Genomic DNA, 15,457 nt, shown 5'->3' with positions numbered 1-15,457 from the left:
AAATTCAAAAATGAAGAATTATTGATAATGTCAATATATGTTGATGATATTATATACACTGGTAATAATTGTAAGTTGATAAAAGAGTTCAAGAATGAGATGATGACCAAGTATGAGATGACTGATATTGGTAATCTATCATTTTCTTGGAATGGGAATCATTCAAACTGAGCATAGCATCTTAACAAAATGAAGTATGCTACTGTACCCTTGGACAAGTTTGGTCTAAAGGATTGCAAACCTGTCAATATTCCCTTGGCAGTGAATGAGAAACTCAAAGAGGGAAGATGGTAATGAAGCTGCAAATGAAGCATTATAGACAAATGGTTGGGAGTTTGTTGTATTTGACTGCTACAAGACCAGATATTGTGTTTGCAGCTAACTTACTCTCAAGATTTATACATAGTTCTACAAAGAAACACTTTGGCATAGCCAAGAGAGTGCTAAGGTACATACAAGGAAGATTGGCTTATAGAATTGAGTATGAAAAAGGCAATGAGGCAAAAATAACTGGCTAGTGTAACAATGACTGGAGTGGAGATGAGAATGACGTAAAAAGCATATCAGGCTTTCTCATTTGGTAGTGGCATTTTCTCATAGGCATTAGTGAAACAACACGTTGTGGCACTCTCCATTGCAGAAGCTGAGTATGTGAGTGCATCAAAAGCTACAACTCAAGCAATTTGGCTTAGGATTGTCTTAGAAGATTTTGATGAGTTGCAAACTGAATTAAGACTTTTGTATTGTGACAACACCTCTGCCATAGCCATGACAAATCCAATGTTTCATTAGAGGTCCAAGCATATCAACAAAATATATCATTTCATTAGGGAAGCTCTATAGAACAATGTGATCAATTTAGTGTACTGCAAATATGAGGAACAACTTGCAGACATATTCACTAAAGTTTTGCCTAAAGACAGGTTCAATTATCTCAAAGGAATGCTTGGAGTAAAGCCAGCAATAACCTTAGAAATGAGTGTTCCAGAATAAGGATGTTGCTAATAATCAAGGGAGCTGGATTGCATCATAGTGCGTTCAAAATCCATTTCAGTGTTCTTGGTTTGGAGTTTATAAATCAAGTGAAATAGACGGCTAGGATTAAAACATCTAAATGACGAAGAGTGTGCCATATGCCTTAGTTTTTTTATGTTTTTAATCCCTTCCCGAACCAAACGTGAACCTTTTGATTCATTTGGCTCTCATCCTCAATTTATTGAATTCCTTTTCAGAATTCAAGTATTCTTTTTTAATGTAAAATGTTTACACCGTGAGCTGCACGTGAGCTAGCTTACACGGCTCAAGCATGTGAGCTCTAATGGTTATTTTTTGTCCTTTGCATCCCTTCACAACAGGTGTGGGGTTGTGATTGTTGAATTATAAGTCTATAGCTGATTAGTATTAGTGAAATAAGATGAGTTTATTTGTGTATTCACTTGAGCATATCTACCACGTGTAAAGTCAAATGATGTAAGGCCATGAGTGTCATGTGTGATAATCCTAATTGTTAGGTAATGAATGGCTAAGATCAATTTTTCTGATGTGTTGATCCAGCTCAGCTTTTGTTAGCTGTAATATCTCTCCCTGCACGTTGTGGGTGAGAGTGTGAAAAGCAATTAATGAATTAGAATATCCCTCTGTGAATTTTGCAGAGAGGAGGAGCAAATATTCCTTTTTCTCATCGTCTCTGTGCATTCATCTTCTCTCATTCTCTTTTGCTAATAAGCATATCAAACACTAACATGGCCTCAGAGCTAGGTTGCGCCATTTAAAATCTGGGCATAAATCTGTGAGGTCACTGAGCTTAATCGAAGCTCACGAAAGGTTTGCAAGATGTCTGGATCTGGAGGCTCGGAGGTGAGAACTCCAATCTTCTCCGGTGAGAACTACGAGTTCTGGAGAATTAAAATGGTAACAATCTTCAAATCTATTGGGTTATGGAATCTGGTAGAAAAGGGATTGCCAACACCCAATTCAAAGAAGAAGAAGAAAAAAGCTGAAGGGTCATCGGAAGACGACGGTGATGAAATGGTTGTTGTGCTCATGAAGGATGCAAAAGCTCTAGGCATTATACAAAATGCTGTTTCTGATCAGATCTTTCCTCAGATTACCAACGCCGACTCAGCCAAGATGGCATGGGATCTACTGTACGGTGAATACCATGGTGGTGATCAGGTTAGATCTGTAAAACTTCAAAATCTTAGAAGAGAATTTGAGTATGCTAGAATGCGAGATGATGAATCCTTATCTAGTTATCTCACAAGGCTAAATGACTTAATTAATCAGATGAGAACATTTGGTGAATCTCTTTCTAATGAGAGACTTGTGCAGAAGGTTCTGATAAGTCTAAGTAAACCTTATGATTTGATTTGTTTGGTTATAGAAAATACAAAGTGTCTAGAGACTGTAGAATTGCAGGAAGTTGTTGCAATCTTGAAGAGTCAAGAACAACGGTTCGATTTGCATAATGTTGATACCACTGAGAAGGCATTCTCATCATTCTCAGTGAGTCCCAAAGGGCAAAATAGAAGTGGTGTTCAATCTGGTTCATCAAAATTTCAGAAGAATTGGAACTCTAAGGGAAAGAAATGGGATTCAAAACCTCGATTCCAACAGAAATTTTTCAATAGTCCTGCATCAAACTCATATCAGTCACAGTCATTGGGTCAAGAGAGTATCAAACCACAGTGTAGAGTGTGCTTTAAGTTTCATTTTGGTGAGTGTAGATATAAGGGGAAGCCCAAATGTTATACATGCGATAAGTTTGGTCATTGGGCTAGAGAATGCACTGTAGGGAAGAATGTGCAAAAGGCAAACTCTGCAAATCAGGTGGAAGTGACAGGGAATTTGTTCTATGCTAATAGTGCAATCTCAGAGACAAATGTCAATGGAAATTGGTATGTTGACAGTGGTTGTAGTAACCACATGACAGGGAATGCTGATCTTCTTGTTGACATAAAAACAAATGTTGCTGGAAAAGTGCAAATGCATACTGGTGTGTTAGTGAATGTTGCTGGAATGAGTTCATTGCAGATAGATACAAATAGAGGTAAAAAGTATATTAGAGAAGTCATGCACCTGCCAGGGTTAAAAGAGAACTTACTGAGTGTTGGACAAATGGATGAGCATGGATATTATCTAGTATTTGGAGGAGGCTTGTGTAATATATTTGATGGACCTTCACTTGACAATCTTGTCATCAAGGTCAGGAAGAAGGAAAATCGATGCTACCCTCTTTCTCTGTTGAAAAACAATCAGTTGGTTCTGAAGGCTAGCATAGAGCACTCTACTCAGATTTGGCACAAAAGACTAGGTCACTTGAACTTCAGGGGGCTTCAGCAACTCAGTGAGAAGAATATGGTGCATAGTCTTCCATATCTAGAAGCAATCAAAGATGTATGTCAAGGATGTCAATTTGGAAAACAACATAGAGACTGGTTTCCAAAAGAACAAGCCTGGAGAGCAAACTGTCATCTGGAACTTATTCATGTTGATCTGTGTGGTCCTATGCAGAATGCATCCTTGGCTGAAAACAAGTATTTCATGCTATTCATTGATGACTGTACAAGGATGATTTGGGTGTACTTTTTCAGATACAAATCTGATGCATTCAATTATTTCAAAAAATTTAAGTCTATAGTGGAGTTGCAGAGTGGTTTCAAACTTAAATGCCTAAGGAGTGACAGAGGTGGAGAATTCTTATCATCTGAGTTCACTAAGTTCTGTGATGCTGAAGGTATTCAAAGACAACTTACAATGGCTTATACTCCTCAACAGAATGGGGTAGTGGAAAGGAAAAACCGAACTATGGTTGAAATGGCAAAAGCTATGCTTCATGATAGAGATATGCCATACTTTCTTTGGGCCGAAGCTATACACACAGCTGTGTATATTCTAAATAGGTGTCCTACAAAGGCACTTGGAAATACAACTCCTTTTGAAGCTTATAGTGGTAGAAAACCAGGTATAGCATATCTCAAGATTTTTGGTTCCCTGTGCTATGTACATGTGCCTACTGAGACAAGACAGAAGCTAGATGCTAAGAGTGTCAAAGGTGTGTTTGTGGGATTTGCTACATGTGAGAAAGGATACAGAATATTTGATCCACGCACTAAGAACCTAATCTTGTCAAGAGATGTAGTTTTTTATGAATCTATGACTTGGAATTGGAAAGAAAATTCACAAAGGTCAATTGCTGCAACCTACATTCAGGATCAACCTGAAAATGTAGTTGGTGTGAATTCATATGAGTTGAGTGAAACTGAAGAAAGCTCTCTTAGTCCTAGTTTTCCCTCTTATACAGAAGAACAAGAAATATGTACCCCTGAGTCTGCAAAGATTTCAGAGACTTATGATCACTCACCTCTGAAATGGAGAAATTTGAATGACGTTCTTGCTCAATGCAATTCATGCATTCTGGAACCAGAAAGATATGCAGATGCAGCTCAAGATGAATCATGGTTAAAGGCAATGGAAGATGAATTAGCCATGAGTGAGAAGAATGGCACCTGGAAGCTTGTGGATAGACCAACAGAAAAGTCGGTTATTGGAGTTAAATGGGTCTACAAAACCAAGTTAAATCTTGATGGTTCAGTGTTAAAAAACAAAGCTAGGCTAGTTACAAAGGGTTATGCTCAAAAGCCAGGGCTAGACTACAATGAAACTTATGCTCCAGTGGCTAAATTGGATACTATCAGGACACTTGTAGCTTTGGCAGCACATAAGAGCTGGAAATTGTATCAGCTTGATGTAAAATCAGCATTTCTGAATGGTGTATTGGAAGAAGAAGTTTATGTAGATTAGCCCGAAGGGTATGTAGTCAAGGGAAAGGAAGATAAAGTCTACAAACTGCATAAAGCTCTATACGGGTTAAAGCAGGCTCCAAGGGCCTGGTATGGAGAAATTGATACATACTTTTTCCAGTGTGGTTTTGAGAAAAGTTTGAGTAAACCAACATTGTACACCAAAGCAAGGGGGTAAGACATTCTGATTGTTTCTATCTACGTGGATGACATAGTCTATACTGGTAGTAATAGACAGATGCTTGAAGAATTCAAAGAAGACATGAAAAGAAAATATGAAATGACAGATTTGGGTCTTCTCCATCATTTTCTTGGAATGGGGATAATTCAGACCAACTTTAGCATTTTCATTCATCAAAAGAAATATGCAAGTTCTTTACTAAACAAGTTTGGTCTAAATGAGTGCAAATCTGTGATCACACCACTAGTGGCGACTGAGAAATTAACCAAAGATGATGGAAGTGGAGCAGTAAGTGAAGAATTATACAGAAGCATTGTGGGGAGTCTTCTATATCTTACAGCTACTAGGCCGGACATTATGTATGCATCTAGTCTACTTACTAGATTTATGCATTGTCCTTCTAGCAAGCATTTTGGAACTGCCAAACGTGTGCTCAGATACATCAAATGGACTTTAGACTATGGTTTGGAGTATACAAAAGGCAAGAAGGCAATGTTGATTGGCTATTGTGACAGTGACTGGAGTGGATCACCAGATGATAGCAAAAGTACATCCGGTTATGCATTTTCTTTCGGAAGTGGAGTTTTTTCTTGGGCTTCAGTTAAACAAAGCTATGTGGCATTATCCACTGCAAAAGCAGAGTACATAAGTGCATCAAATGCCACTGCACAAGCAATCTGGCTCAGATTTGTATTGGAAGATTTTGGAGAACTTCAAACCGAAGCAACTCCACTACAGTGTGACAACACCTCTGCAATTGCAATCACCAAGAATTATGTGTTTCACCAGAAGACCAAACACATAGATAGAAGGTATCACTTCATTAAAGATGCATTGCAGAAAGGAATCATTGATTTGGTGTACTGTCCCACTGAAAAGCAGCTAGCAGATATTTTCACAAAACCTTTGGCTAAGGATCGGTTCAACTATCTCAGAAATATGCTTGGAGTAAAATCAGCTCAAGACTTAAAGGGGAGTGTTGAATTATAAGTCTATAGCTGATTAGTATTAGTGAAATAAGATGAGTTTATTTGTGTATTCACTTGAGCATATCTACCAAGTGTAAAGTCAAATGATGTAAGGTCATGAGTGCCATGTGTGATGATCCTAATTGTTAGGTAATGAATGGCTAAGATCAATTTTTCTGATGTGTTGATCCAGCTTAGCTTTTGTTAGCTGTAATATCTCTCCCTGCAGGTTGTGGGTGAGAGTGTGAGAAGCAATTAATGAATTAGAATATCCCTCTGTGAATTTTGCAGAGAGGAGGAGCAACTATTCCTTTTTCTCATCGTCTCTGTGCATTCATCTTCTCTCCTTCTCTTTTGCTAATAAGCATATCAAACACTAACAGTGATTCAATGCTTTTGTAATCAAATCCAAGGAAATAGAGAGAGCAACGTACTCTCCATTTTTTATTTCTGAGCTCCATTGTTCTTCTTGCTGTTGTTCATATTTTTCCAGAAAACTCATACACAAAACCATACAAAATACAGAAAACATCAAACGACAGGTTATTGGATTCATCATGGGGCTAATCTTCTGTCTTGGTGCTCGAAGAAACAGCCTACTGTCTCTAAATCCAGTGCGGAGTCAGAATATAGGGCCCTTTCCCATGCTTGTGCCGAGACGACATGGCTCTCCTATTTATTCCATTAGTTGGTATTCCTACACCATTTCCCATTCACTAATACTGTGATAATTTTACTACATATATGACCGCAAATCTGATTTTTCATGCTCGCACTCGGCATGTCTAACTGGATTACCACTTCCTTCGTGAGCGTGTGGCCTTAGGAAGCCATCATGTTCGTTTTCTGCCTTCTGTTGATCAACCAATAGACTTGCTAAAGGTTTGCGCAAGCACGGTCACGTCCACCTTCGGTTCGATGCCCAGTTTGTGGGGGGTGTTAACCAAGAGAACAAGTCAACGTGAAAGTTCTATGGGTGGTTTGGGAGTGAGGTGCTTAAAAAAAAGCATCCATGAAAAAAAGTTGTGAGGGTTTTAGGTGTTTGGTAAACTAAAAAAAAAAGGCTTATTTTGGAAGCTGCTGTGAGAATAAGTTGAAATCAAAAGAAAAAGCTGAAGCTGCTATTTGCAGCTTTGGAAAACTGGCTTTTTTTCAAAGCACACGAAGCTACAGTGCTCCTTTAATGAAAAGATCCACTATCAGACTACTTTTTTTTTTCCAAAAGCACTTCTACAAAAAAGTTTACCAAACACTCTGCTGCTTTATTTCACAGCCGCTTATTCTCACAGCACAGCCACTTATTCTCACAGTAGCTTTTTTTCAAAGCACAGCAATACCAAACCAGCCCTACTTCTTATCTTAGAACTCAAATTTAAATGCAAATGTTGATAAGTTAGTTTGAGTTGTATATCTCTTTGTACAGGACTCCTGTGCATTTGTAATATTTATATACGTACGGTGAAATCGATGAAGAAAAGCTAAGCTTTCCACAAATTATTTCTTCGCTGTTATCGCACCTTTCCTCTGCAGTTGCTACTCTACACGTAGCGACAAAAGTCAGATCAAATTAGTTGTCTGTGGCCCTATGATAATTTTGACTTCTCTATTATCCCTGGGTGAAATAATAATACAAGTAAGCACGACTACTTCCTTAAAAACTTGTCAATGTTGCTCATGATGCCGCCATAAGTATACTTAATTAATTCACTGGTCGTTGGAAATTTAGAACAGCCTAATCGAGCTGGAGCTGGCAACATAGTAATCTGTTGACCGGAAAATTAACCACCTAGCTAGCTTATTGGGTTTATATTATATATATATGTATGTATGCATAAAGAAAACAAGTCCATATCAAGTATATACTATATATAGACGACCAAGTCTATATGCAATATATATATATATATATACACGACCAAAGCTGGCGTTTTAGAACATCTTCACTTTTCTCACTCTATACATTGCATCTTCAGGGTAGAGAAGCCAGCTAATATTAGTGAAGAATTAAACGCATTTCCTAAATCACAGAACTCTTCGGAGAGCGATATCCGAATAAAGAGAGAATCGGGCAACCAATCTCCGAAGAGTGAAAACGCATCTCCTAAATCACAAAACTCTTTGGAGATCGATCTCCAAATAAAGTGAGTAAAGGGCGATCAATCTCCGAAGAGTGAAAAGGGAGATCAGGGACCTTTTTTTACTTGTATTCAAGGGAGATCAGGGACCCTTTTTTTCTTGTATTCCTTTTTTGTTGTTCTTCTAATATTTGTTTGTATTCATATGACACATCATGAGATGATAGGTAAATAGAAGCAGCATGGCGAAGCCTTTTTCTCTACCTTCTCTGTGCAATTTTGTACAGCCATCTACGATCAAGAGCAGCTGTAGTACTCGTCTTCATATGACCATGCAAGTAAAAGCTCAGAGCTTAGATGAAGGTAAACTTTCAAATTCTCGATCCCCAGTTTTGTTAATGATTCCGGATACATACGTGCGCAGGACGAACTTTCATTGCCTTAATTCAGTTTCATATTTTCCAGTTTCCTTCCGGAATATACTGTCAAGTAGTTTTAGCAATAGTCTACACAAGAACAAACAAATCAAAGTATTCCTTTATTGTTTATAATTTATTATTTAGTTTTTTATTAATACACAGCGTATACATAAAATTAGTTCCAATTGGACAACTTGGTTTGATACCATGAGGAAGTTGAAGCTCATAAATTCAATTGGCAACATGAGGAGTAGTCTATCTAACTTATAAACATGTAAAGTCCTTCCTTTCCCCAATAGGATTTACTCTTAACAGAATACCTAGTTTCCAATAATGCTTATGAACATATTATAGTGGTACACTTGTAACTAGCTTCCAATTATATATTCAAAAACGTGAGCTTGCACGTGTTATATGTTTGATTCTTGTTATTATCTGCAGGTAGATCAAGGAATATTGTGGATTCAAATTTGAGCGTTTTAAGAGAGAAGATGGCGGTCGTTAAGATGAGGGAGAGACTTGAGAAATATTGCTGCAAACATCAACTAAATGGATGGAATTATTCACCGGGATATAATTACGAACTCAGAAGAGCAAGAGAGGTATCGACGTTCTTTGAGCTCATACGTTTGGTGGGCGTGACTCTTGGTTTTACCTGTTTTACTGCTACATTCTTCCTTGTCCTTGTATCAATCTTGGTTCGTTTGAATCAATGGTAATGCTATATGTATGGATGAACGTCTGTCTTTATAATAAAAAATGTGTACATCTCTTTCCCTCCCTTTAATGGGTAGACAACTTATTTATTTGTCATACAAAAATTATCGTTCATGAAAACTTAAACTTTTAAGAAAGCAGAGACTCAATGTTGCTAAACGAACTTAAACTTTTAAGAAAGCAAAGGCTCAGTGTTGCTTAACTAAATGACTATTGACTTGGGTAACCAGTTGAAATTTATTTAAAAAAGAGTAATACTAGGGAGACTCAAGGTTCTAAAAGACGCTAGGCGTTAGTCGGGTGGTGAGCTAGGGCCTAGCGCCTAGCGCCTAGGCGGCTAGGCTAGGCCAGGCAGGATCTAGGAGGCCGACTAGGCAGACTAGTCAGATTTAAGTAAATATATTATATTTTGTGTAAATAAATGTTTGTTTATACTTAAAATATATATAATTTCATCATAAACTACAAAATAGAATGACATAGATATTATGAAATATTGGAACATAATGAAAACATGGGGAACAAGCATATAATGTGTGTTCATTTAAGTATTCAACAAGTCTCTTACAGTTTATTGAAAAAAATAAAATGCAAAATGAAAGTTATCTATTTGCCTAAGTGAGTTGCAACTTAGGCGGGTGCTTAGGTGGTCTAGACAGGCGCCTTAGTAGGTTTAGGCGCTATTTCTTAATTTTCAAATGCATGGGCATTAATTGGGGCAGTGGTCAGTAGCCTAGCGCCTAGGTGAGGCATCAACGGCGCTAGGAGGGGATTTTTAAAACAGTGGGGAGACCACAAATTTATATCACATTTAAGGTACTACATCATGTGACAAGTGATGCACACAATGAACATCTAATGAGATAAATTTATTAATGGGCGTGTCATGTATACATCACTTGGCAATGGTACACAAATAGTATGAAATGCAATCTCCCAAACAAAGAGCAATTAAATTAAAACTTACTAATTTAATTTAATTAGTATAGCTTGCTTTTAGAAGAAAAACATGCTAAAAATGTCTTTAGGAATACTAGATGATATTTTATTTAGAAATTTTATTCGAACCATGTTTTGTATTTTTGGCCTCAACTTACTTTCTACACCCTAATTCTATTTGATTTATCAATCTATCATTATCTCTTTATAACCAATAAAGTAGAACATTTATATAGTAATACTCTATAAAGTAATAACTTACTCATAGTCATAAGAAATTATGGTCCCAATTTGGGCCAATTATGTACAGGACTGGATCCATGGGACTACTTTTTTACTCAACTTTTGATACACATTTTTATGGGGTCTACTCCCAAATTGTATTTCAACAATCCGAACTTCTATCTTGTAGAACATCTTTCATAGATCATTCTTGCAAAAAATTAGACAAATCCAAAACCATTAAGACATTCATTTGTAGTGAAAAGAAATTGACGAATACAGTTTTACAAAGAAACCCTAAACCATTAGTCCAACGGTAATATGGCTTTGTACTTTGAATTTAACAAAATCAAGGCTTTATCTTCATCCTTGACATCTTCATGTAAATTTAACAAATCAGCAATTAATTTGTTAAATGAATCGAGGTGTGTAATCATTTTTGTTCCTTCTTTGTACTGGAATTGGTAAAACTGCTTTTTCAAATGGAGGCGATTTTTGATGCTCTTTATCATGTACTTGTCCTCCAATTTCTACCATAGCGACTTAACTAACATTTCTCGCATGACAAAATACTTTTGAGGTTTTGCAAGACATAAGCGAATCATAGAGCAAGCCATTCGATTTAACTTATTCCACTCAGCTTCTTCCATATCCTCCAGCTTGTCTTCTAACGTTAGATCCAAATCTTGTTGAGCCAACACATCTTTAACCTCACATTGCCACATACCAAAGTTATTTGTTCCATCAAACTTTTTAACTTCAAACTTTGCATTTTGAACTGTCGTCTTTGCCAAATGTGAAGCCTGAAAGGATGCGTGCCTCCCGATTCCGATTGAACACCCATCTTCGTCAAGCAGGTTTCAAATACAAATTTTGATACGGATGAGCCTAGTGGCTCTGATACCAATTGTTGTGCTAGAGCACGAAATGAAACAAATAAAATGAAAGAAATAACTCTCAATTTATTAACTGATTAAGATGACAAATGTACAAAGAGAATTTCAGAAATTGGCTCACCCAAACTTTTCTACGTGAGCTCCTTTTATTACAAAACAAATGGTTTCCCTTCTAATATGTAAAGCCATAAATAAGTTTGTGATGGAGAGAAAAACAAGGATAACCAATACAAAGTAATTGATCAAGGTTTATATTGAGCCACATATCAACATATTTCACAAGATCAATCAATTATACAAAGAGCTATGTATAATGATATTGGAAATTATATATTATAATATGAAATGTTGTAATATATAATTTTAATAATTGAATGAAAAATGGTGTTAATCGAATTTCTTAGAAAGGCTATGTTATTTAGGTACATTCTCTTGCTAAATGATGTCTACTTAATGAAAAGTTACATCCCTTTAATAAGCAGTACTTGGGTTCTATATAAACCCATGAAACCATTGGCGTTAAGGAGTGGGAAATTAGAATTAATTCTTATCCATGATAAATAGGATTTCCCCACTCTGTTTATCTTATTCTTGTTTGTCAAACCCCAAGTTGTGTTTTGAAAGTGCAGAATATAAGTTTGCCAGAGTCCAAAGATTGCTATGCTTAGACTTCAGATTATAGATTGTTGAATCCTGAGAGACGGAAGTCTACCAAACTATAAGCACAAGGGTAATGGCGAAATTCTGTCTTTAGGACATTGCATTTATGAAAGCCTAAATCTCCAAGTTTGGTAGTTTTTCTTTCTCCCTAGTTGTTTATATTAATCTCATACATAATTGATGTTATGATTTTTTTTTTTTTATGATTATTATCATTGGAATTCTTGTATTATTTTCATATTTTCTAATTGCTCTAACAATTGAATCTAAGTAAGTTGGACTATGAATGAATTTGACCTACTCAACTAATAATATGTTCTTCTCTCACATACATACATTTCAGTTCCTTAAAACTAACCTTATCACAATACACAATTTTCATTTTCATTTTCATCCTGTTTATGGTTTTGCTCTTACACGAACTAATTGACTGTTTCTTACTGTAATATGTAATTTTGGTTACAAATTAGGGTTTAGTTATTGTAAAAGGAGTGGAGTTGGAAGGGTGCACTGATAAATTTTGATTTTAATTGCATATTGTCCTTTGCAGTAATTGTATCATATAGAGTAGAAAAGACAACTTACATCCAAAGCATTTATCTAGGAGTGGAGTTGGTATGGATTTGAATAAAATTTTCCTATTTCATTTTCTCCATAGCATTTATCTAGGCGTACATTAGGTCTTACATGTGTGTACTAGAAAGGACAAGCGTTAAGTTTACAAGAAATTCAACTGTACAAATCCCGAGTATCTACATTTAGAAGTTGTGCAATTACCCGCATTTCAGCTTGAATTATGATGATCAGCATGACGATCATACATCTTTAATGTGCCTATCAATTATGAAGAAGAAACTGCTCAAGAAGAGTGTGAAGAGGAAGCTGCTCAAGAAGATGACATACCCTTGGTTCTCAAGATCCTCCTCAGCCACTTAAGCTAGGTAGGTAAGGGTATGGCACTTTGAAATGTACTATAGGCAAGCAGGAAGACCATAATACAATGACCCATTATAGACATCTTCCTCAAAAGACAAACATGTACCATTTTGTACTTTCATTAGTGTTTGTTTTTTTTTTTAATTGCACTTATCCGAATTGTTTTAATCCTTTTAATTGGTTTGTAGGCATCCACATCTGCACAGAAAAGATAGTCAACATCAACAAATCCACCAGAAGCTGCACCTAGAAAGAGAACAAAGAAATCAAGGGTAAGAACCTCATCATCTCCTTTTGAATATGCTAAAACATACCCTTAGTTTACCTCTTATTGTTGTAATCAATATTACATTTAGGCATCACATCCAAGCACATCATCTGCAAATCTAGGAGCTGAATCATCCAGAGGAACATGTAGCCAAAGATGAGGCAAACCAATACCTTGGGCATCTGGAAATAGTTTTTTTTTTTTTTTTTCATAAATAGTTGTATTTTGTAAAGTTAACTAAATTCTAATGTTGGAAGCATTGTGAATTGCTGATGTAGGAACTGTCTTTTGTAGTATTTGTATTTTGGGGTGTAGGTAGGGGTGGGTTCAAAAAACCGAAAACCGAAAAAAACCGAAAACCAAACCGAACCGAGGCCGAAAAAAACCGAACCGAAAAAACACTGAATCGAAACTGTCAAACCGAACCGAACCGAATCTGACCGGTTCGGTTTCGGTTTTTGAGGTTCGGAAACCGAACCGAACCGAACCGATATATATATATTTAATTATTTTTTTAAATATTATAAATAGTTTAGTCATACAATCATAACAAAACATACCTTGTTGCTAAGTTGGTTTCGGTGAACCTTTTCAACCCCCAACGCACGGGTTCGAACCTCCAGGATGTCTGAGATGTTTTTTAATTTTTTTGGGGAACTTAACAAAACCCTTTAACCCTAGCCACTAGCAGCCATACCTTTTATTTTTTTTCATTCCCTTCCTCTCTCTCTCGTTCCCTGCCTCCTCTCCTCCAGTGTAACCCTAACCCAGCGCAGCCGAGCCTCCTCTCTCTCTCGTTAGGTCTTCAACTTCAATCGCTCTGTCTCTCTCAATCTCTCAGGCGACCCACGACGGCGCGACCCTTTTCCCTTATCCCTCTCCTCTGTACTCTGGACCCTCTCTCCTTCCTTCCCAACTCCGCCGCTCTTCCGCTTCGTCTTCTTCCTTCACAGCGACCTGCAAGTGTCGCCGTCTCACTCGTCGTCACTGATTTGCTCTCAGTTTCTCACCGCCATGACCTGTGACCCACGACCTCTTGCTGTTTCGAGTCTCGACCCACTACTTCGTTCCTTTGCAAGGTTAGTCTTATAATAATTTCTCTCATGTTTGTTCTACATATTTTGTTTTCAATTTGATGCGTTTTGCAGAATTTATTTTCAATTTCATGGGTTCTGTAGCTTTTCAATTTCATGGGTTTTGGTTTTGCAATTTGTTTTGGGTAACTTCAGTTATGAACACTATTAGTTGAGGTTTCATTAATTTTATATTTTCTTATCCTTGCATGCGGTACTAATTTGTATCGACGAGATCCTCGGCGAGGCGGAGAAGAAATCGACTATGATAGATTTCACAGCTGAGATGAGGATCCAAGCTTTTCTTCGACTCTTTCATGGTTTTGGTTCGATTTCAAAACTACCCAAATGATAAAAAATTAAAAGACTATGATGGATTTCTGGGTTTTTTTCTTTCTTTCTGGATTTGGGTTTTTTGTTGAATATAAAGGCTTTAACTTCATGACTACAAAACGATTTGAGCTTTTTAGAGAGAGAGAGAGCGGCTTTTGATGATTTCAGCGAGTAAATGCTGTAAGGAAGAAATACAGAATGATAAAATGTTGATGCTAGCACAGGAGAAAAAAATGGCACTCTGTGATATCTGTGGTTCATTTCTTGTGGCCAATGATGCTGTAGAGAGAACTCAGTCTCATGTTACAGGGAAACAGCATATTGGTTATGGCATGGTTCGAGATTTTATCGCTGAGTTCAAGGTGAGTCTCTCTGTTGATTAATGAAGTATTGAAGTTAAGGAAAAATATAATTTCTTGCTCAGGGACTGAAAAACGTGGACCTTATTTTTCAGGAATCTAAGGAGAATGCAAGGGAAGAAGAAAGGTTAGCGAGGGAGAAAGAAGCAGAAGAACGGAGGAAACAGAGGGAGAAGGAACAGGAGGATAGAAGGAGAAGTAATTCAAGTGACAGGGGTTTATCTTATGTTGTTGTGGTTGTTTTGCATTTTTTGGAGGAAAAAAAAAAACCGAAAAAAAACCGAAACCGAACTGAAAAAACCGAACCGAAAAAAACCGAAAAAATTTTGGGCCGAACCGAACCGAACCGAAATTTCAGTTTGGTTTCGGTTTTGGCAAAAAACCGAACCGATCAAAACCGAACCCAGCCCTAGGTGTAGGTGCTAGATGATTTTAGTAGGCTTTTTGAACCATTGCAATGGTGCATTTATGGATAATTTGGCAGGTTTTCTGCATTTTCAATGACAGTTCATATTTTGGTCTTTGGAAATGTTTTGGGTAGTTAATGTTTGATGTTTTTACTAGTTCATGTTGTGGTTAGATCATGTTTATTTACAGGGAACTATGTAT

General features: G+C 36.9%; 1 long non-coding RNA gene across 1 annotated transcript; it reads left to right on the top strand.

Moving 5' to 3' along the window:
- The first annotated feature begins 8,250 nt into the window (after positions 1-8,250).
- On the top strand, positions 8,251-9,226 carry LOC103444160 (uncharacterized). Its single transcript, XR_011570975.1, has 2 exons — positions 8,251-8,389; positions 8,887-9,226. It is a non-coding gene; the product is annotated as an uncharacterized lncRNA (long non-coding RNA).
- Positions 9,227-15,457: the final 6,231 nt, after the last annotated feature.

This window comes from Malus domestica, chromosome 09 (assembly GCF_042453785.1).
Source record: "Malus domestica chromosome 09, GDT2T_hap1".
Taxonomy (NCBI): domain Eukaryota; kingdom Viridiplantae; phylum Streptophyta; class Magnoliopsida; order Rosales; family Rosaceae; genus Malus; species Malus domestica.
This window is presented reverse-complemented; position numbering and strand designations above follow the sequence as displayed.